This window comes from Macrotis lagotis, chromosome 6 (genome assembly GCF_037893015.1).
Source record: "Macrotis lagotis isolate mMagLag1 chromosome 6, bilby.v1.9.chrom.fasta, whole genome shotgun sequence".
Classification (NCBI taxonomy): domain Eukaryota; kingdom Metazoa; phylum Chordata; class Mammalia; order Peramelemorphia; family Peramelidae; genus Macrotis; species Macrotis lagotis.
In genome coordinates, this window is record NC_133663.1 from 39,970,654 (window position 1) to 39,993,057 (window position 22,404).

A 22,404-nucleotide genomic window follows, 5' to 3' on the forward strand; every position below is an offset into this window, starting at 1 on the left:
TTTGCTGTTTCCTCTCCTAGCCATCTCTGATGAGAGCAAAGGTTCCCTCATTCCCCCTTGCCTCCTCCCCTTCCATATCATTGCAATAGCTCATTGTAATAAAAAAAAATCTTATTATGTGAAATACCTTGGACTATTCCCCCTCTCCTTTTTCTTTCTCCCATTCCATTTCCCTTTTTTTCCTATTGACTCCATTTTTACACCATATTTTATCTTTGAATTCAGCTTTCTCCTGTGCTTCAACTATAAAAGCTCCCTCTACCTGCTCTATTAACTGAGAAGGTTCATATGAGTATTATCAGTGTCATTTTCCTATGCAGGAATACATGCAGTTCATCCTCATTAAGTCCCTCATATTTTCCCCCTCTCCTCCAATCTCTATGCTTCCCCTGAGTCCTGTATCTGAAGATCAAACCTTCTGTTCAGCTCTGGCCATTCCAAAAGGAACATTTGAAATTCCCCTGGTTCACTGAAAGTCCATCTTTTTCCCTGGAAGAGGACATTCAGCCTTGCTGGGTAGTTCATTTTTGGCTGCATTCTAAGCTCTTTTGCCTTCCAGTATATTGTATTCCAAGCCCTACGAGCTTCCAATGTAGTTGCCGCTAAGTCCTGTGTGATCCTGACTGCAGCTCCACGATATTTGAACTGTGTCCTTCTGGCTGCTTGTAATATTTTCTCTTTGACTTGGGAGTTCTGGAACTTGGCTATAATATTCCTGGGTGTTGGTTTTTTGGGATCTCTTTCTCAGGGGGATCGGTGGATTCTCTCCATTTCTATTTCGCCCTCTGCTTCTAGAATATCAGGGCAATTTTCCTGTAGTAATTCTTTGAAAATGATGTCAAGGCTCTTTTCCTGATCATGACTTTCAGGTATTCCAATAATTTTTAAATTATCTTTCCTAAGTCTATTTTCCATATCAGTTGTTTTTTCAATGAGATATTTCTCATTTTCTTCTAATTTTTCATTTTTTTGGTTTTGAAGTAGTGATTCCTGATTTCTGGTAAATTCATCAATCTCCCTGAATTCTATTCTTTGTCTGAAGGATTTATTCTCCTCAGAGAGTTTTCTTATCTCTTTCCATCTGGCCAATTTTGCTTTTTAAAGCATTCTTCTCCTCAATAACTTTTTGAACTGTTTTATCCATTTGACCTAAGCTGTTTTTTAGCATGCTATTTTCTTCAGCATTTTTTTGGATTTCCTTGACGAAGCTGCTGACTTCATTTTCATGTTTTTCCTGCATCTCTCTCCTTTCTTTTCCCAGTTTGTCTTCCAACTCCCTCATTTGATTTTCAAAGTCTTTTTTGAGCTCTGTCATAGCCTGAGCCCAATTTCTGTTTGTCTTGGAGTCTTTAGATGCAGGAGCTTGTGCTTCCTCATCTTCAGACTGAGTATTTTGATCCTTCTTGGGCTCATTTGCAAAATATTTCTCAATGGTCTTCCTCTTGTTTCTTTGCTTGCTCATTTTCCCAGCCTAAGCCTGTTTTGTGGGGTGCTTCCTGAGCTTACGGGCTCCACCTGCTTCTGTTTCCGGGTCTGGGCTGCCAGAACACCAAGCTGCTTGCTGTGTGCCCTGAGGGCTGGGCTCCAAGTGCTCGCTCTGGCAGAGGTCCACCGCTGTTCCCCCACTTTGTGCCTGGTGCTCCCCGGGGTGCAGCTCAGGAGACTCCCCCGCTGCTGTGAGCCACTGCTCCCAGCGCCCTGGGGCTGCCTCCAGGAGGTTGAAGTTCTTTCACTTGGGCCACCCCTCTGGCAGGCCACCCCTCCAGTGGGCCTCCCCTCCGACCCTGGGGAGCAGAGCCTTTCTGCTCTTTTCCAGGTTACCTTGAGTAGGAGAACTGCCTCACTGGGTCCCTTTGTGGGTTCTGTCTCTCGAAAGTTTAGTTAGATTCCTTAGCTTGTGAGTTTTATCAGAGAGCTCCTAAGACTCGATCCCTTCATGTCACCATCTTGGCTCCGCCCCTGTGTCCATGTATTCTTAAAGGGGAAATTTTTGGGGAAAAAAATAATATGGCTTCAAAAATTTGTAGAAGATATCTTTATTAGCAAAGCATCTATAGAGAGATTTATAAAGTAAATGCAGTTTTAGTATTTTTGTGCCTTAGCATTGACTTTAGATTTGATCTATCCTTTTATCATTTAAGTCAATGTCCAATTCATGTTTTCCCAAAATACCTCTACTTTTGTGAAATGATTTGACTTAAGTGGTCTGACTGGAGGCTCCCTCATATAGCAGAGATATTTCAGGTAGCAGTTACGTAAATTATAATGTTATATATGTTTTTAAAATATTCATCTTCTCTTCCTTCATGGCTTAACTCATATAACACCTTCACTGATTCCTCTCATCCTTAGTCCACCCCTCCCCAAATGATGTAGGTATTCTGTTTTTCCTTCATTTAAAGCTCCCTCAGGACTTGAGCAGATTCACTTTTGTCTTTCTATCTCTAGCATCTAACATAGTGTCTTGTGCATAGTAAGTTTTTTTTTTTTTTGCAAGGCAAACAGGGTTAAGTGGCTTGCCCAAGGCCACACAGCTAGGTAATTATTAAGTGTCTGAGACCAGATTTGAAGCCAGGTACTCCTGACTACAGGGCCAGTGCTTTATCCCCTATGCCACCTGCCCGGCATAGTAAGTTCTTACAGTATTCACTGAAATATTAATTCATTTATATTTTAATTCCATAAAAACTCAAATTTTTAAAGTTTCACATACATTCTATTCTTATAAAGTGCATGGAGTGGTGTGTTAATGGAACTCTGAGGCTAGCTGAACAACTTAGAATCCAGTGTGCCATAGAATTATATGGAGCTGTGGCTAAAAGCAAATATTACCAATGAAATATTTAATGGCAACTGTTTTTTTAGAAGACACATTTTAGAAAATTGCAGTCATTTGTAATGTCCTTGTATCCAGCTGGCAGCTTTATACTTCTTTAGTCAACATTTTAGGGTTGGAATTTTAGGATAGGGTTGGAAAATTAGGGTACTACAGTTAGACATAAGCTAAATTTCCAAATAAAGGCCTTCAGTGAATTTCAAAAGGTTTTTAAATGCAAATATTTATAACAACTTAATCCCAAGGAAACTCCCTCTACTTATAATATAGTTTAGCATCTTCTCTGCCATTTTGGTAGTCTTAGAGTCACAAGAGCAGTGGGAGGCTAAGTGACTTGTTCAGGGTCACATAATCAATATATATGAGCGGTGGGACTTGATCCGAGGTCTCCCAAGACCTCCCAAGTTCTCTTCCAAACCATTATACACACCATAGTACAAAAAAAAGTGTGTATGTATGTGTGAAAAATATATAGAGAGAGATAATTTGTTCCCTTATATACATGTGCAAATGTGTACTTCTGTGTATATTATGTGTTTATATGTAATAGTGTTGAAATGGAGAATTTAAGGAATTTCCCATTTCATCAAATGGTTCCAGCTATTACTCTTAAATTCTAGTCCCCTTTTAAATAGTCAGTTGTATTTTTTTCCCTTTAATCAAAGTTACTGTATTGCTATTAAAAAAGACAGACTGATACTAAGTTACTTTCAGTAGAAAAGTAAATTCTAGTATTAAAGACAATTTCTAGAAGTAAAGACTGGTATTACAAGCATGATCTAATCAAAAGTTATGGCAGCGGACAAGTATATAGTAAAAAACATTATATTCTGCTAATGAGAAGTCTGAAATAGTTTAAGGAGTCCAGGTTTCATAAGGAGAAATTATTAATGATAAACTTTTTTATGTACACTAGATTTAAATTAAATGGTTATGTTTTAGTTAATCAGAAATGTAATGATTAGACGTTAAAACAAATAACAACTGGTAGTTTATAAATATTTATTATATTTTATAAGTATTTATAAAAATTCAAAAGAAAAGTTTTTATTTTTATTTCATTTTTTTTTTAGATTTTTGCAAGGCAAATGGGGTTAAGCAACTTGCCCAAGGCCACACAGCGAGGTAATTATTAAGTGTCTGAGGCCAGCTTTGAACTCAGGTACTCCTGACTCCAAGGCCAGTGCTCTATCTCCTGGACCACCTAGTCACCCCTATTTTTATTTTTTCAAGGAAAAAAATTCACAACTAATATGTGAACACTATTTCAACATAATTTTATTAACATATTAAAAGAGTATACTAATATAACAAAAGCCAGGAATTATAGTGGGATAGCATGATGTAGAGCACATGGTCCAGGATCAGTGGAGAAAGAATGAAAAGTGGTTTTGTCATTGTTGTATACCACAGACTACCTGGGCCAAAGGATGTAATAGATGAGGCAGTAGGAGAACTATCATAAACCTAGAAAAGAGTCATGATATATTATTGATGTAGTGAGGCAGAGTCCAGTTATCTTGCCCATTGGACATCTTACCATCTATCCTGTTTTACCTTTATTCTCTCTCTGGGAACAACAGAGGCCAACTTCTTCCCCCACTTTCCCCACCACTTTCCGAGGTGTAGTTATTTAATTCAGTTACCTTTGACTTTGTCCTGGTGCTGAACTAGACTGACTAGTGGATGAATAAAAATTCAACTTTACTCTCTGTGCATTCATAACTCCAAACCATGCTTCATATTCATTCAGAAACCTGAATACACAACATATATAGCATCTTGCTATATCCTTTGTTGTCACTAGTTATCACCTTCATTTCACTTCTTGCTTTAGGAACAGTAATCAGATCAATACCATGCTCCAGGGTTACACTCACCACCTCTATAACTCCTCAGATCAAAATCCTTTTCCTAACCCCTACTCTCCTGGGTGTTTTTAATCCCCCTTTCAGAATTTTAGCTCCTTGAGGAATAGTGATGATCTCAATTTTATCTTTGAATCTTCACTTCTTGGCACATAGTAGGCATTTAATGAATAACTTCATTTATCCTTTACCTCCTGGGACTCATTTTCTGCCAGACAGAGCAACTAATAATTTCTTGATTTGCCTTAATGATTATTTAATCCTTCAAAGGGTGAAAACCATCAACATGAGGAAAAACATCAACTGGATATTGCTCAGGTAGAAATTATGGACTCTTGGGGGAAAGTGACCTAAATTTATGATAGAGGTAAATTGGTCGGCATGTGTCAAAGATTCAGAGGAAAAATAGAGAGCTTCCTGTCATTCAAAATTCTTTTGGGGAATTAACTAAGAAGGGATAGGAACAATCCAAGGATAAAATTGAGTAGGAAAAAAGAAATAATTTCATTGAGGGGGGAAATGGGGATTGTTTAAGATTGATGTGAGCATAGGAGAGAGTATTCACCAACCCAAAGATATGGAAAGAAGATGGCAAAGAAACTGGGAGAGCAGGCCCCTTGCTTTAAAAATATCTTCAGGAGTATAAAACTCAAAAGGAGCAGAACCTGGAAAGAAAAGCTACAAGCCATTTAAAAAAAAAGTTATATGGAAGGGAAAGAGGAAAGTCAGAAGGGACTTGGTCTGTGATTTGGAGGTAGATGGGACTGGAATAACTGATAGATGAGAGAAGCCAGAGTTATGCTATGCTGGGTTTGTTTCTATTTGCATTAGCAATGACAACAAAATTGGCACTTTGGGAGTGGATGCTCAAGATAAATAAGGAGACAGTTGAGAACTCTTGTTAGCTCTTGTTAAATTCAAGATAAACTATATTCTTGGGAACTGAGAGAAGTAACAGATAAGATTTCTAAGACCTTGAAAGACTGTAGAAAATGGGGCACTTCAGGACTAGAGATTCCCCTACACACACACAAAAAAGAAGAAAACAGACTTCAAACATAGGCCAGTAAGCTTGAATATCATTTCTGGGAAAATTCTAGAAGAGATGTTTAAAGAAATGGTTAGTGAACATCTGGGGAAGAAAAGCAGAACCAGCTTCACTTCAGTCAGGACAAATGATGCTCAGCTAGCTTTGTTCCCCATTTTAGTAGAGTCCTAAATGGACAGAGATGAGAAGATGTGAATTAGCAGGATTATTATAGAGAAATGAAGACTAGCTGATAATCCAGTCAGAAGAATTAGAGGTACTTGAACCTTGGCTTGGTTACCCAAAATTTACTGAGCACTTAGTCTGTGCTATGCACCATGTGGACACAAGGAAAAAACAGAAACAGCCCCTGCCCTCACAGAGCTCCCATCCTAATGAGGGAGATGTATTACTAGGTACATAAAAGAGGTATATACCAACAAGTAGAAAGGGGTAGGTATTGAAAATGGCCTTCTGCAGAAAGGTGAGAGATCAACACTTGATTTCAGAACATCGATTTCAGAAGAACCTGATGGGGGGAGGAGGAGTTTGGACAACAGTAGACCGAGAAAGCTTCTTGGGGTTTTAACCAACTATAGATTTAGAGTGAATAGGGAGGGTGATATGGCAGCAAAAAAAAAAAAAATGAAGGCAGTTTGGGACTGAATTAATAGAGGCTGAACAGTCCACTGTCCTCTGATCTCCAACTCACATATGAAATGTTGGGCACCTTTCTGGTAAGGGCATGGGCAAGCTTGTAAGTATCCAGAGGAGCACATTAAGGATAGAGAAGGCTCCTGAATTCATACCATATGACAATTTGGTTGAAGAAACTATGGATATTTAACTTTGCAAAAAGAAGGCACAGTGGGCATGATAGCTCTCAGGTACTTATGTAGAGATTGGTCCTTTAGCCTCCAAAAGGCAGAACTGGGAGCAGTGTTACGAAGTAAACAACTCTGGCTAGATGAAAACTCCTTGACAAGGAGTTAGTTGGGCTAGTTGAAAGTAGACTGGACTACCTTGGTTAGTGATATGGCCATTTCTGGAGTACTGGATATTCAGTCTGAATGAATGCCTATCCGACTATGATATAGAAAGCATTCCATGGATATAGAGTATATATGGATATTGATAACCTTTTCAGCTCTTAAAATTTAATTATTCTGTCATAGTGCTTTAAACACAATCCTTGTTAGAGATAGAAATATCCATCCCTGGGACACTGCACAGTGCTTTGGACATAATTATTAAGCCCTTAATAAATATTGAACTGAATTAAAAATTCTTAAAGTATATACAGTCTATATTTAACTGACTTCAGTAATTTGAAATGTATAAACTAGTTTGCAGGATTTTTTTTAAAATACAGGTAATGATAATAAAATCATAGATTTAAAACTGAGAGTGACTTGTGAGGTCATTTAATCCAACATCATTATTTTGCAGAAAAGGAAACTGAAACTCAGAGCCTAGTGACTTTCCCAAGATTAGGGGCAGGGAAGTGCTGGTAAAATGGTAAACAAATAAAATTTATTTCATTGTGTGTGTGTGTGTGTGTGTGTGTGTGTGTGTGTGTACACATATATGTAAGCTTTCCAAGAAATTGCATTATTAACATTCTCTCCATAGTTTTAGTCTAGACTCTCAACAGTCACCCGAACAATCAAATCAAACCCTTCTTTGTAGCATTTCCAATTTCTGTCATATTAGTGCTCACACTGAAAATGAAACAGTTGCTTTCCTTGAGCTTATTCAAGAGGCTATTAGATAGCAGAATTACAGAATGACAGATTTAGGAATTGGAACCCAGGTGCTCTGATTCAAAATCAGCTGTCTTCATACTATCTTCTCTGCTGTTTTCATATAATAAGGGAGCAAGAAAAAAAAAAGATGTTTTTTAGAATTGAGGGCATTTGGGGGAAAAGTTGTGATGTGATTATTACAGCCTAAAGAATAAAAAGTTGCCCATCACTTGTCAGTTTTCCTGTTGTGACACATAAAAATATTTGCTTTGTTTCCTTGGTACATAGCAACTTATGAATGTGAGAACCCTTTACCTATAGCACTGTTGAGTTTGTTTCATGGGCATTATTTTGGCACAGACCAATTTTGAAGTGCCGTTGTAGTAGATACTTGCTCTCTGAGTGACTGGAAAAATGCCAGCCTGACAGGACAGAGGAACAAAAGAACCCTGACAATATCAAGACAGAAGGCTGTTTTCCTGTCACCACACCAGATTTGGATTATATTATAGCATGAGCAGACAGATGGACAATTCAGCTAGTTTAGGAGTGACAAAGATGTTAAGAGTAAAGAAACATTCTTTTATTCAGAGAAGAATTCCTAGGCTTAATAACCAGCATAAATAATATATTTAATATTCTGACCAAAGAAACATTATTTTTTTGCCCTAGGGATAATGACTCATAGTCTTCTTAAAAGTTTACTTTTGTGAAATCCAGTGCAGTCATAGGTATTGCTAGATTATTTGGAGCTCCATGTTGGTGAGGTTGATGAGTATTCTAGTGATAGATAAAAACAATGGTATTTTGAAGATATATATATACATATGTATATATATATATATATATATATATTTCATGAGTTAGTTGATTCTTTTTTCCTTTATAATTTCTTTTTTTTTAAATTTATTTTTATTAAAGATATTATTTAAGTTTTACAATTTCCCCCCACCCCACCCCACAGAAAGCACTCTGTCAGTCTTTACTTTGTTTCCATGTTGTACCTTGATCCAAATTGGGTGCGATGAGAGAGAAATCATATCCTTAAAGAGAGGTCTAAGAGGTAACAAGATCAGACAATAAGATATCTTTTTTTTTTTTCTAAATTAAGGGGAATAGTCCTTGCACTTTGTTCAAACTCCACAGCTTTTTATCTGGATACGGATGGTACTCTCCTTTGCAGACAGCCCAAAATTGTTCCCGATTGTTACACTGATGGAATGAGCAAGTCCTTCAAGGTTGAACATCACTCCCATGTTGCTGTTAGTGTGTACAGTGTTTTTCTGGTTCTGCTCATCTCACTCAGCATCAGTTCATGCAAATCCCTCCTGGTTCCTAATAGAACAATACCATGACATACATATACCACAGTTTGCTAAGCCATTCCCCAATTGAAGGACATTTACTGGATTTCCAATTCTTTGCCACCACAAACAGGGCTGCTATAAATATTTTTGTACAAGTAATGTTTTTACCCTTTTTCCTCATCTCTTCAGGGTATAGACCCAGTAGTGGTATTGCTGGGTCAAAGGGTATGCACATTTTTGTTGCCCTTTGGGCATAGTTCCAAATAGCTCTCCAGAAGGGTTGGATGAGTTCACAGCTCCACCAACCGTGTAATAGTGTCCCATCCTTTTCCAACAATGATCGTTAATTATCCTTCCTGGTCATACTGGGCAATCTGAGAGGTGGTACCTCAGAGAAGCTTTAATTTGCATTTCTCTAATAATTAATGATTTAGAGCATTTTTTTCATATGGCTATGGATTACTTTGATCTCCTCATCTGTAAATTGCCTTTGCATATCCTTTGACCATTTGTCAATTGGGGAATGGCTTTTTGTTTTAAAAATATGACTCAGTTCTCTGTATATTTTAGAAATGAGTCCTTTGTCAGAATCATTAGTTGTAAAGATTGTTTCCCAATTTATTACATTTCTTTTGATCTTGGTTACATTGGAAGTTAGTTGATTCTTGAAGAGAAGTGAATATATGGGGCAGGTGGGTGGCATAGTGGATAGAACACCAGCCTTGGAGTCAGGAGGACCTGAGTTCAAATCCAGCCTCTGACTTGCTTGGGACAGTTAAGTGGTACAGTGAATAGAGCACTGATCTTGAAGTCAGAAGGACAGGAGTTCGAATCTGGACTCAATCATTTGACACTTACTAGCTCTATGACCTTGGGCAAATCATTTAACCCTGATTTCCTCACATTCAGAGCCATCTCCAGTGATCCTGATTCATATCTGGCCACTGGATCCAGATGGCTCTAGAGGAGAAAATGAGGCTGATGACTTAGCACAGCACCTCCCTCACTCAAATTCAATTCATGTGCTTGTTATGGTATCACTTCCCTGATATTATGAATGGTCCTCTTTGAAAATGAAGGACATCACATCAGCTGTGTGACCTTTTACAAGTCACTTAACCACATTGCCTTGCAAAAAAAAATCCAAAAAGGGGGGGGAGGAGTGAGTAGATTTTTTTTAAGGCTGATAACCCTAGATATTCTAGTTCTTTCATCATAGAACCTAAAGTTCATAGAATAGAAATATTTTACCTGTAGATCTGAACTTCATCCTTGTGGAGTTCATACAGAAAAGTAGGCTTCTTATATTGACTGTTCAGTCCTGCCTACTGTCTTAAGATTTACCTCTGGGAATATTTGTCTAAATGTACGTGTTTTCATGTCTCTTGAAAATCTCATGTTATCAGACTATTCATAGGATCATTTAACAGGTATCATATATAATAGCAGATACTAATAGATTTTATTAAGTTTTAACTAAAAATCTGAAATTTAAAGGTTTTCTTTTAGTTCTCTTAAACTATATAGGGGCCCAGGAGGAGAAGATCCAGATGTCGTCCTGCCCATGATCTCAGTCCCAATCCTCATAAAGAATCCTTTGGGGATTAATAATATTGATCATTATGGAAGTTTTTCACTCCATTTATCCAACCAGTGTCAGTTTGCTCCTCCTTAGGCAAAGTGATGGCCTTCCCCTCCCAGGGATTCATCTTGTTGGTACCTAACTCAGTATAAATACCCAATTAACTTTAGTCTGCTGTAACTTAGAACTTCCAAGGCCAAGGGTTCCACCAGCTTCAGCTTCTCTAGCAACAGAGCCTGGAATTGAGGCCTGTGCCCTCATGACCATCACAAGCAGCACTTTATTAAAATAGCAAGGACACTGCCTAGTTTAACCATCCCTCGGGTACATAAAACACTTTGAAGTCTTCTACTTAGTCTTTTCATGCCTTCCTACTACGATACTTCTCTCCAGCCCAGGATGCCCATAGCTCAAAGCCTCATATTCCTGCTTGAATCACATTTTACCTTGAAATGCCCTTTGCACAAGCATATTCCCTCCCTCTAACCAGGGTATATGTCAACTTGGCGTATAATTCTTAGGATTCTCCATTGAGAACTTCCTTTATCTCCTACTCTTCTCATTTAATATTAAAAACAATAGTTAATTAATCATAACTTGTGAAATCAATAGATACCACTACTATAAAAATTGATGAATTGATTTTTATAAGCATAATGTTAAAATTTTTGTTTTCCAATTCAATAGACAAAATATTGAGGAAATACTTTTTTTTTTTTAGGTTTTTGCAAGGCAATGGGGTTAAGTGACTTGCCCATGGCCACATGGCTAGGTAATTATTAAGTGTCTGAGGCCGGATTTGAACTCAGGTATTCCTGACTCCAAGGCCAGTGCTCTATCCACTGTGCCACCTAGCTGCCCCGAGGAAATACTTTTTAAACTATTTCTTTATTGGCTGATCATTTACTACCCCTCTGTCAGGGAAGTGACCCTGGGTTCTTTACATATCAGCAGAGTGTAAAGCCCTTATGGATTCATTTAAGCTGGAAAGGCAGAGAATATTATCCTAAGACCAGAATGCACCTGCATCCCAAGGACCAGATTACTGAGTTCTGGAGCAGTAAATCAGTAGCAGCTTGACCATTAGGCTTGTCTGTCCATGATAATCTGTATATTTAATCTTTATTTCATTGTACTTTTTTTTTTTTTAGGTTTTTGCAAGGCAAACGGGGTTAAGTGGCTTGCCCAAAGCCACACAGCTAGGTAATTATTAAGTGTCTGAGATTGGATTTGAACCCAGGTACTCCTGACTCCAGGGCCAGTGCTTTATCCACTATGCCTCCTAGCTGCCCCATATTTCATTGTACTTTTGACTGATTAGGGGAGCTATATCATATTAAAATATAAATATATCACTTATTTTAATTGATAGTTTTATTAGATTTGGTTGAAATCAACAAAATTAGGTTCCTGGGGGCGGCTAGGTGGTGTAATAGATAGAGCACTGATCCTGGAGTCAGGAGGTCCTGAGTTCAAATGCAGTTCCAGACACTTAATACTTACTTAGCTTTATCACTTTAACCCCATTGCCTTACAAAAACAAACAAAAAAATTAGTTTCCTAAATCAGATTCATTACATTTTTTTATTATATTTATTTTTATTTTTGTACAAATGATGTTTTTTTATGCAGTACCAAAATATTCTTGTTTAAGAGTAAACATAATACCCCCTCCCCCCAAAAAATATAGACCCTCATGAGCAATAAATTAAAGGAAATGGAAAAAAATTTAAATTAAAAAATAATAATAGGGGCAGCTAGGTGGCGCAGTGGACAGAGCACAGCCCTGGAGTCAGGAGCACCTGTGTTCAAATGTGGCCTCAGACATCCCATAATCACCCAGCTATGTGACCCTGGGAAAGTCACTTCAACCCCATTGTCCTGCAAAAAACAAAAATAAAGTAATGATAATAATGATAATAAATGTGCTTCAGTCTGTGTTCCAACACCAGGAGCTCTGTCATGGGTGGATCACATTCTTTATAAGACCATCACAGAAGCTACTTCCATATTTTTCCACCGTTGCCACTGCTGATCACAACTCCCTCCATTCATACTTCCCCACTACCATACACTATATTTTCTTTCTCTTTTTACTCTGTCCCTCTTCTTAAATGTGCTGTAGGGTAGCTAAGAGGTGCAGCAGACTGATCACCAGCCCTGGGGCCAAGAGGCCCCTAGCCCACATACCATCCCTAAGGCCCAGCAACCACCCAGCCCTGTGGTCCTGGATAGGCCATCCAATCCCAACCCCTTTGCAAGAAGTAAAAAAGAAAATGTGTTATATCTGACCACTCTCGCCCATGGTCCACCCTCTCTTCCATCACTCACATCCCCCCTTCCCCCTGTCCCACTTCTCTCCTTCTTACTCTAGATGTCTATACCCCATTGAGTATATATGCTGTTTCATCTCCAAGCCACCTCTGATGAGAGCAAAGGTTCCCTCATTCCCCCTCGCCTTCCCCACTTCCATATCATTGCAATAGCTCATTGTAATAAAAAAAATCTTATATGAAATATCTTAACCTATTCCACCTCTCCTTTCTCTTACTCCCATTACATTTCCCTTTTAGCCATTGACTCCATTTTTACACCACAATATATCTTCAAATTCAGCTCTCTCCTGTGCTTCATCTATAAAAGCTCCTACCTGCTCTATTAAATGAGAAGGTTCATATGAGTATTATCAGTATCATTTTTCTATGCAGGAATACATTCAGTTCATCATTAAGTCCCTTATATTTTCCCCTTATCCTCCACTCTGTGCTTCACCTGAGTCCTGTATTTGAAGATCAAACTTTCTGTTCAGCTCTGGCCATTTTAATAGGAACATTTAAAATTCCCCTGGTTCATTGAAAGTCCATCTTTTTCCCTGGAAGAGGATGGTCAGTTTTGCTGGGTAGTTGATTCTCAGGTGCATTCTGAGCTCTTTTGCCTTCTGGTATATTATATTCCAAGCCCTACAAGCCCTTAATTTAGTTGCTACTAAGTCCTGTGTGATCCTGACTGCAGCTCCGTGATATTTGAATTGTGTCCTTCTGGCTGCTTGTAATATTTTTCTCTTTGATGTGGGAGTTCTGGAACTTGGCTATAATTGTCCTGGGGTTGGGGGGGGTGTTTTTTGTTTTGGTTTTTTTTTGGATCTCTTTCTCAGATTGGTGGATTCTCTCCATTTCTATTTTGCCCTCAGCTTCTAGGATATCTGGGCAGTTTTCCTGTACAAATTCTTTAAAAATGATGTCGAGGCTCTTTTCCTGATCATGACTTTCAGGTATCCCAATAATTTTTAAATTATCCTTCCTGAATCTGTTTTCCAGATCAGTTGTTTTTTCAATGAAATGTTTCACATTTTCTTCTAATTTTTCATTCTTTTGGTTTTGAAGTATTATATTGTGTCTTAACTTCTTATAAAATCAGCAGCTTCCTTTTAGCTCCATTCTAGATCTGGAGGATTTGTTTTCCTCAGAGAGTTTTCTTATCTCTTTTTCCACCTGGCCAATTCTGCTTTTTAAAGCATTCTTCTCCTCAGTAACTTTTTGAACTGTTTTATCCACTTGACCTATGCTGGTTTTTACCATGTTATTTTCTTCAGCATTTTTTTTGGATCTCCTTGACTAAGCTGCTGACTTCTTTTTAATTTTTTTTCCTGCATCTCTCTCATTTCTTTTCCCAATTTTTTTTCTATCTCCCTTACTTGATTTTCAAAATCTTTTTTGAGCTCTGTCATAGCCTGAGCCCAGTCATAGCTTGAGTCCAATTTCGGCTTTTCTTGCAGTCTTTAGATGCAGGAGCTTGTACTTCCTCATCTTCAGACTGAGTATTTTGATCCTTCTTGGGATCATAGACAATGTATTTCTCAATGGTGTTCCTCTTTTTTTCCCTTGTTTACTCATTTCCCCAGCCTGTGCCTGGTTTGGGGGTGCTTTCTGAGCTTTTGAGTATTATTGAGACACACCCCCCCCACAAGGATCTCAGTGTGTGAGGCTCTTGTCTTCTCTCCTGGTCTGTGAATGACCCTCTGCCACAGGGTGAGGTGGGAGGGAGCTACTGTTCTGTGGGGGGGCCTAGACTGTGATCAGGATCTGAATGTGGTCAGAGCCCCAGAATCCTGTCCAGGTACAGAGGACAAATCTCAGAAGTCTCTCTTCACTCCCCTACCTTTGGTAGGCTGAGCACTCAAGGCTCAGTTGCCTGGGGGCTCCTGCTTACTGGCTCCCCCTGCTTCGGTTTCCTGGATCTGGGCTGCCATTGCCACGCTGCTTGCTGAGTGCCCTGAGGGCTGCGCTTTCGCCCTTGCTCTGGCAGAGACCACCACTACCCCTACCCCCACTGATCTTCCACTTTGTGCCCGGTGCTCCCCCCAGGGTGTAGGTTAGGAGACTGCCCCCATTGCTGGGAGTTGCCCTGGGGCTGCCTCCAGGAGGCTGAAGTTCCTTCACTCTGGCTGTCCTCCACTTTAACCCTACGGAGCGGAGCCTTTCCACTATTTTCCAGGTTACCTTGAGCTGGAGAATTGCCTCACTGGATCTTTCTGTGGGTTCTGTCTCTTGAAAATTTAGTTAAGAGTCATTATTTATGATTTTTTTGAAAATTATAGCAAGAGAGCACCTAAGAGAGGCTCTTCTCCTGTCGCCATCTTGGCTCTGCCCCCTCCCCCATTAAATTGTTCTTTAAAAATATCTTAAACATTTCCATTTGGCATGCTTTGAACTCAAGTATTAAGTGCTTTGTTCTCTATCAAGTTTTGTTAAGTGTTCTTTTTTATTTTAGGGTTTTTTTTTTGTTGTTTTTTTTGCCAGGGTAAATGGGGTTAAGTGGCTTGCCCAAGGCCACACAGCTAGGTAATTACTAAGTGTCTGAGACCAGATTTGAACCCAGGTACTCCTGACTCCAGGGCCGGTGCTTTATCCACTACACCACCTAGCCACCCCTTGATAAGTGTTCTTAGGGGAGTTTGAAGAACTTTTTTAAAAAACAGACATTCAGTGGTTTATCTGTCTGTGTATATCCAAACATGTATTTCTTTTAAATATCTTGAAAGTTGTTTGTTTTGGAAAAAAATTACTTTTTCTCTTCCACTGTTTGTAATGTCAGTTATTCTTCTGCAGGTATTGCTGTTTCCTATAACCTCATGCTTTAGCCTCAAAAAAAAAATACTTGGACTAAGATTGAGTTATTATTTCCAATTTACCATCATAAGATTTATCCATGGCCCTTATGCCAGCAATCATTGACCATGAAGTATTGCTTTAAGTTTCTTCCAATTCTGCCAAAGAGTAAATATTGAAGGTTGAATAAATTATGTATCTGGAAACCACTTTTTAAGTTGGAGTTGTGTACAGTACAGTATTCCTTTGTGAAGTTGCTAGTAGAATAGTGAGGTTACTGTTGTTTCCAGCAAATGATGCAGATATCAAGATAAAAGATTGTTGCTAGGCCTAGGTAGTTAAAGCAAAATAAGTGTTTTCAGATTTCTATTGTATTTAATGCCTTTTGAAATAAACACTTTGACTTGGGAATATTAAATGAACAAACAATAAAATATCTATGAAAATATTCCTAAGATTCTGGAGTAAGGACCATAGGGAACATTTTTATATTAGCTTTTGATAATTTTGTGCCTTATTAAGTTAAGGAAAGTTGGTAAAAACCCAGCTTTGATTTCAGTTCAAATAGAAATCATGTTTTTTATCTGCTTTTGAGAAGGCCAGTATGTTAGTTGTCAAGTCAACAAGCATTTTTTAGGTGCCAGGTACTAGGAATACTAAAGAAAGGCAATACCAATCTCTGTCCCCAGGGAGCTCACATTCTAATGGAGGAAACAAAGGCAAACAATGATTTATGGATGCCATATCTCCTGGGTAGATGCAAGGTAATTCGGGAAGGGCATTCACATTTAGAGAGCCAGGAAAGGCACTTTCTTGAAGAAGATTGAGACTTGACATCAAGAGATGGCAGGGTGAGCATTCCAGGTATAGGGAACAGCCAGTAAAAATGCATAATTAGAGGAATAGGTGGCGGGAGTAAAGGATGAGAAGACAAACAGATTCGAAGAGTTGAGATTATAAAGGGTTCTAAAGGTCAACCAGAATTTTGCATTTTTTCCTGAGTAGTAAGGAGTTTATCATAGTTTCTTACCTGAAGGGTTACATTGTCAAACCTACACTTTAGGAAGGTCACTTGCTAAATGGAGGATATACAGGAGTGAGTAAAATTAACAGGACTTGGCAAGATATTGAATAAAGGGTTGAGGGAGAGTTGTGGTGACACAATGTTCTGGGCCTGTGTAATTTTAAGAATGGTCTATACCCACCCACAACAGTAAAAGGGAAGTTAGGAAGAGGGAAGAATTTGGGTTGGAAAGATGAGTTCAGTTTTGAACATGTTCAATTAAAGATGTTTACAGGATTTTCAGTTTGAGATAACCAATAGGCAGTTGGAGCAATGAGAAGGCAGAAGAGAATTGTTGTCTCTAAAACCAGTTAGGGCTAGACAAGTCGAACTGAAAATCATTTTCAGATGATAATTGAAACTGGGGGAAATGATGAGTTCATCCTAGAGAGAAAAGAAAGGAAGGCTCAGGACAGAGCTTTTGGAGATACTCATAGTTAGTTGACATGACCTGAAGGAATATTTAAACAAAAGAGACAGAAGGAACAAACAGGTAGGAGAATAATTGGGAGAGTTCACTGAAAACCTAGAGAGAAGAGAATATCAAAGAGAAGAGGGAAATTAACAATATTAAAGGTTGTAGAGATATTAAGAAGGATGAGGGCTGAGAAAAGACCAGGAGACTTAACAAGGATATCATGGGTAACTTTGGGGACAGCAGTTTGGGTTGAATGATGAAGTCATTTGCCAGACTCCATAGAGTTAAAGAAGTGAGAATTAACAAATGGAAGCATTGGTTATAGATACCTTTAGCTACAAAAGATAGTAAAGGACAACAGCTTATGGAAGGGTGGGTGGATGGATGAATGGATTGAGTTGAGATTTGTTTGAGGTTGGGAAGGACATGGGCATGTGGTTGGGCAACAGGGAAGCAGCTAGAAGACCATAAGGGATTGAAGACTAGTAAAAGAGAAGAGATATCTGATAGAGAAGGTATGATGAAGTGATATCATTTGTGCACATAAGTGGGGGGTTGCCTTAGCAAAGAGGTTTATGTCTTCAGTTTGGACCTTTGGAAATGACACAAAATGAGGTGGACTAGCTAGCATATAAAATCCCAAAAGATCTTTACAAATTTTTTGGTGAATCTAAATCTAGTAAGTTAAATTTGAATAAATATCTATTGGACTTAGGCTAAACAGATCAGCTTCACAAGTATTAAGTTAGAGAGGCATGTCAAAAGAGCAGTTGGATCTGAAGAAAATGTGGAATTTATGCGGCCAAAGACTCAGAATGAAATAATACTGTGCTATAGTAGCAAGGTGACTTAATAGAGTACTGAACTTAGAGTTAGTCAAGAAGACCTCAGTTAAAATCCTATCTCATACACTTCTTAACTAGATGATTCCTGATCTGGATTTAATGTCTGTCAGTCTCAGTTTCTCATCTGTAAAATATAGCACATACACGGTTACTATGGGAATCAAATGAGGTAACATAAAGCATTTTACGCATCTTACAATATATTTATTATATGGAAGTCAAAAAAGCAAATGGAATTTTAGACTGCATTAAGAGAGGTTCTGTTGTACAGTATACTGCTTTGGACACTACATTTTATGAAGGACATTGTTTAAGTTATGACCCTTCTAAGGAAGGTAACCAGGATAATGAAGTCTGGAGCTCATGCCATATGGCAGTGGGTTGGTGGGGGGGGAAGCTACCATTTATAAAATGCGTTTAAGTTTGAAAAGTTTGTTACAAATCTTACCTCATTTGATCCTCTTAACAACTCCACTCATTTTACAAATGAGGAAACTTAGGCAAACATTTTGAGTGGCTTTGCAGGGACAAAGTTTGGGAGCCTCAGAGCCTAATTTATTTTTTTTCTAGGTTTTTTTTTTTTTGTAAGGCAAACAGGGTTAAGTGGCTTGCCCAAGGCCACACAGCTAGGTAATTAAGTGTCTGAGACCAGAACCCAGGTACTCCTGACTCCAGGGCCAGTCAGTGCTTTATCCACTGCGGCCACCTAGCCATCCCCTATTTGCTCCTCTCTTAACTTTTTCTTCAGTATGTAGATCAACATGTGCATATGTTCATATACTTATTTTCCAAATGTAAAAGATAAATCAGAGTACTGATTTTTATATCTTTATCCTTTTTGATAAGAATATGTTAGGGTATCACCTCAGTCCCTAAAATGGGAACATGAGAAGATAGAAATGTGGCAAGTGAAGAAATCTGGGAATTGGTTCTGATCAGCCACTAACTAGTTGTTTAACCCAGGTAAGTAACTCTCTGCACCTTAATTTTCTCAACCATTATATGGGGAGATTGGATTAGATTATGAAAATTCTGTCTAGCTCTTCTGTTTCTGATTCCACTGCTTCCATTCTGAGCACCTAAATAGAAGAGCCTACCCTACAGAAAGGTCATTAGGATGGGGTAAGGGCCTTTAATTTCCCAAGAGTGGCATAACTTGGAATCATAAGAGGAAGATACCAAGAAGCAAATTTAGGCTTGATGCCTGGAAAAAACTACCTTTTAATTAAAGCTGTTCAAAATTAGATTGGTGTCTCCGAGGAAGTATAGCTTCCTTATTGATAGAGGCCTTCAAATAGAAGCTGGAGGACCAACTTCTGAGTATGCCACCTTTGATTTTGGGTTAGGCCTTTAAGTCTCATTTCAAATACAAAATGCTGATTGTGTGAGATCTCCAGATCTGTAACTCAGGGCTCCAGTGGGGAAAGATTTCACCTTATTTTGCTCATTCTCATGCTACCATGGTCCTTCCCAGCCATGGCTGTGCTATGCCTTAAACCACCTTTCTTACTCTAGCTCTGACAAGAGCAATTCAATCAGCAATACCATTCCCAGTGAGGGCATGTCATTTCATTGCCTTCTTGCTCCAGTTAATCTCTCTTGACTTCCCTTTCCAAACATTCTTCCCTGGTCTCTATTGCCAGATGTTTTCTTTTATTAGCATGTAAGCACTTTGAAGGCAACACATAACTTGTCACTGTACTGATCTACTTAGCAGAGATCTGAGGATATACCATAAGTGTTTGATAAAGGCTTCCTCATGCTTTCATTCATTGATTTAGAACTCAACTACCTGGCAGTTTTGCTAATGGGTACATGGTTGAGAATTAGGAAAAAAACATAAAAAGCCTCTGAGTCTCCAAAATAGAAGACCTTTTTTACTCAGAACCTGTATTTTACACACTTCTAACAATCTTGGTCTCTAAAGCTGCAGAAATTAAAATGGGGATAAAAGGGTAATAGGTACATGGAGAGCAGATTAAAAGTAATGACTTGACGAAGAGGGAGAAAACTGGAAGCCGCAAAGAAGCCTCACACTTTCATAAAGAACCATATAGGTCTACTTGTGGCTGAGGCAAATAGGCTTATGAACTTCAGTAACTCCAGAGAGGAGCATCACTGTCCCAGTATATATACTGATTTAAGTTGATTCTGAGGCCAGAAAAAAAAAGTCTAAATTGCGTATATTATACTTTAAGTCAGGTTAACCTATACTGTTTTATGCAAATTTACATTCCAATTAATTACTAACTTAAAGTTTTTCTACTTAAAGGGACTACTCTATGCATTCACTTTTCCAGAATCTAGCAAAATATACAAAATCATCCATTGCTCAAGGGTTCTAAATAACTGAGGTTTTTCTGTGTTTGTAATCATGTAAACATTGAATTTAAGCCAACAGCATAGATCTTCTTAGCTTTAATACTGACTTTTTGTTTTGTTTTTTTATAGTAAACATACCTAGATAGTATATTCAGATAAGTCTTCCGGTTTTAGGGAGGGGAATATTCTTAGTTGGATGGATGGTTATTAAAATCATGATTTCCTTACCCTTTGTCCTTGGTTCTTTATATCTTGTTTTAAAAATCTGTTTCTCTGATAGAGATTTGGGGTTCTTTTACATTTGAAATCATATCTTACCCATTGTATTCTCCAGTTTTAAAGTGCAGTTTTGGAAACCTTATAATTTTGGAGTTGGTAAGAATGACATTAAAAAGTTACTATAGCTGAGTTTATTAATGTCTTTTGTACATTTTTAAAAGGCAAATTGGTATGTTTTTCCTTCTGCTAGATTTTCATCTTTATAGAGATGTAAAGGGAAGAATAAGAAAATAACCACATGCAAAATTCAGTATTGGCAGTTTCATGCCATCATCAAGAAAAAGAGGATCAGCAAGGGATTCCACCTACCCAAGTGGCAAAAAGTCAGCCTGGATCATATCATTATCCTGGAAGTCAAAGAGCTTTGGGAACTCAGAAACATCCACAGTTGGGTCTCCTCATTCGATCCCAGGGTCTGCCTAAGAGGATTAGCGTTCCCACTTTCAGGACTGATACCCTGGAAAGACATAACCTCATGGAGCCCAATGCTTACCTATTACCATTTATAACCAAGCCCTCTGCTGGGCCAGCAGTGGAGGAATAACTAAGCAGGGTTAGTGTCAAGTCTGTTCTAAAGCTTCCAACTTAGTCATGAATGTGAGTGGGTCACGGTTTTTGCAAAATATCTAGAGTGGTGGGTCTTTCAAAATGAAGCCTATATTGAGGTAAGAATTGACCCCCAAACTGCCTTTTTTTCAGTCATAGTTCTGGAATTATGGTATTAAATAGGATCTTCCAAGATTTTTAAGCTGCTGTGTGAGAAAGAATTTTAAAGGTATTATTTCATTTTTCATTTATATAGGTATAGGTGTAGTTAGCATTATCCTTATTTTATTGATAAATACTAGAGTAAATGAACTTGTCCATGGTCCCATAATTAATAACTAAGTATCTGAGCAGAAATTCAAAGCCAGTGCCATTTCCTCTATGCCAGGTATCTTTCTGTCTTAATTCACAGAAGGGATGTGTGTGGTTGATTATTGGTAATTGAGTATTGGCAAAAGAACTGACTACTAATCATAGCTCCCATTTCTGTAAAACTTTGAGACTTTAAGAGTTCTTCCTCTTAACTATCTCCCTGTGAGACACAGACAGACTGCCCAAAGAGCCCTCTGCTAAACCAGGGTTTTTTCTACTGAACTGCTTTTGCCCCTGGTACCACAACTTCCTATATTAAATCAGAACATTTTCTACTAAATTACTTTTATACCAGCACACACTTTGCAACAAACACTTGAATATCCTCTGTATTTATTACCATATTTCCCCATGTATAAGACACTTTAATTTGGGGACCTGAAATTAAAAAAAATGTATTCCGTAGTTATCGAACTCAAATTTTATTCATAAAATTCATACAACTCCTCATCTCTGTCAAAATTCCCTTCCATTAGCTTGTCCTCATTTGTATTTGATGACGAATCACTGTCTTAGGAGAGGCTCTGACTGCTCTCTTGCCTGTGCTCTGGTCTGTAGTTACCCATAAGCACTCCTTGGGCAAAGTCTGTTGTATGGATGCATGCTCAGTTCATTCCGTTTCATGAACCTGAAGCACCATTGTGACTGTCTTTGAAATCAGTCACGTTTTTCATCAGTTTTTCTTGGCTCCTACTGAACCATCTTGGTGGCCACAGGAATCCCACTTGCCCTTTTATCTTCAATCTATCTCTTCAATTTCCTCTCTAAATTAGGCCATTTGCCTGCCTTGCTTCTCATGGTCTTCTTCTGCCAGGGCATTTTCAGTTGGGTTTCTTCTTTGTTTTTCAGTTGGAGGAGGACCAAAGTTATGTACAGCAGCACAATTTCCATTCACTTTGTAAACTGGATCACTTTGACCTTGAATTTAACATTGAATGAAAATCTTTTCTGAGCCATTTCTGGTCAAAACATGGCAAAATGTCACCTAATATACCAGTAACAAATGAGAAACAATGAGCACAAAGACATCAAGTGCAAAAAAAGTGATAAATGCCAAGAAAAAAAATCTGCAACCACTGTATGAGA

At 38.3% G+C, this 22,404-nt stretch overlaps 1 protein-coding gene across 6 annotated transcripts in view; it reads left to right on the top strand.

The window, feature by feature from the left end:
* The window catches only part of PIK3CA (phosphatidylinositol-4,5-bisphosphate 3-kinase catalytic subunit alpha), a 94,760-nt gene that overhangs the window by 23,960 nt on the left and 48,396 nt on the right, over positions 1-22,404 (top strand). The window contains exons 1-2 of one of the 6 annotated variants that reach the window (XM_074190970.1): positions 1,331-18,762; positions 20,591-20,953. The exons of 1 other annotated variant lie outside the window; for it this stretch is intronic. The gene's annotated coding sequence lies outside the window, so the exon portion shown is untranslated. Of the gene's footprint in view, positions 1-1,326; positions 20,954-22,404 lie in introns of those variants that run through there. 4 more of the 6 variants (XM_074190971.1, XM_074190974.1, XM_074190969.1 and 1 more) reach the window with 4 other exon arrangements.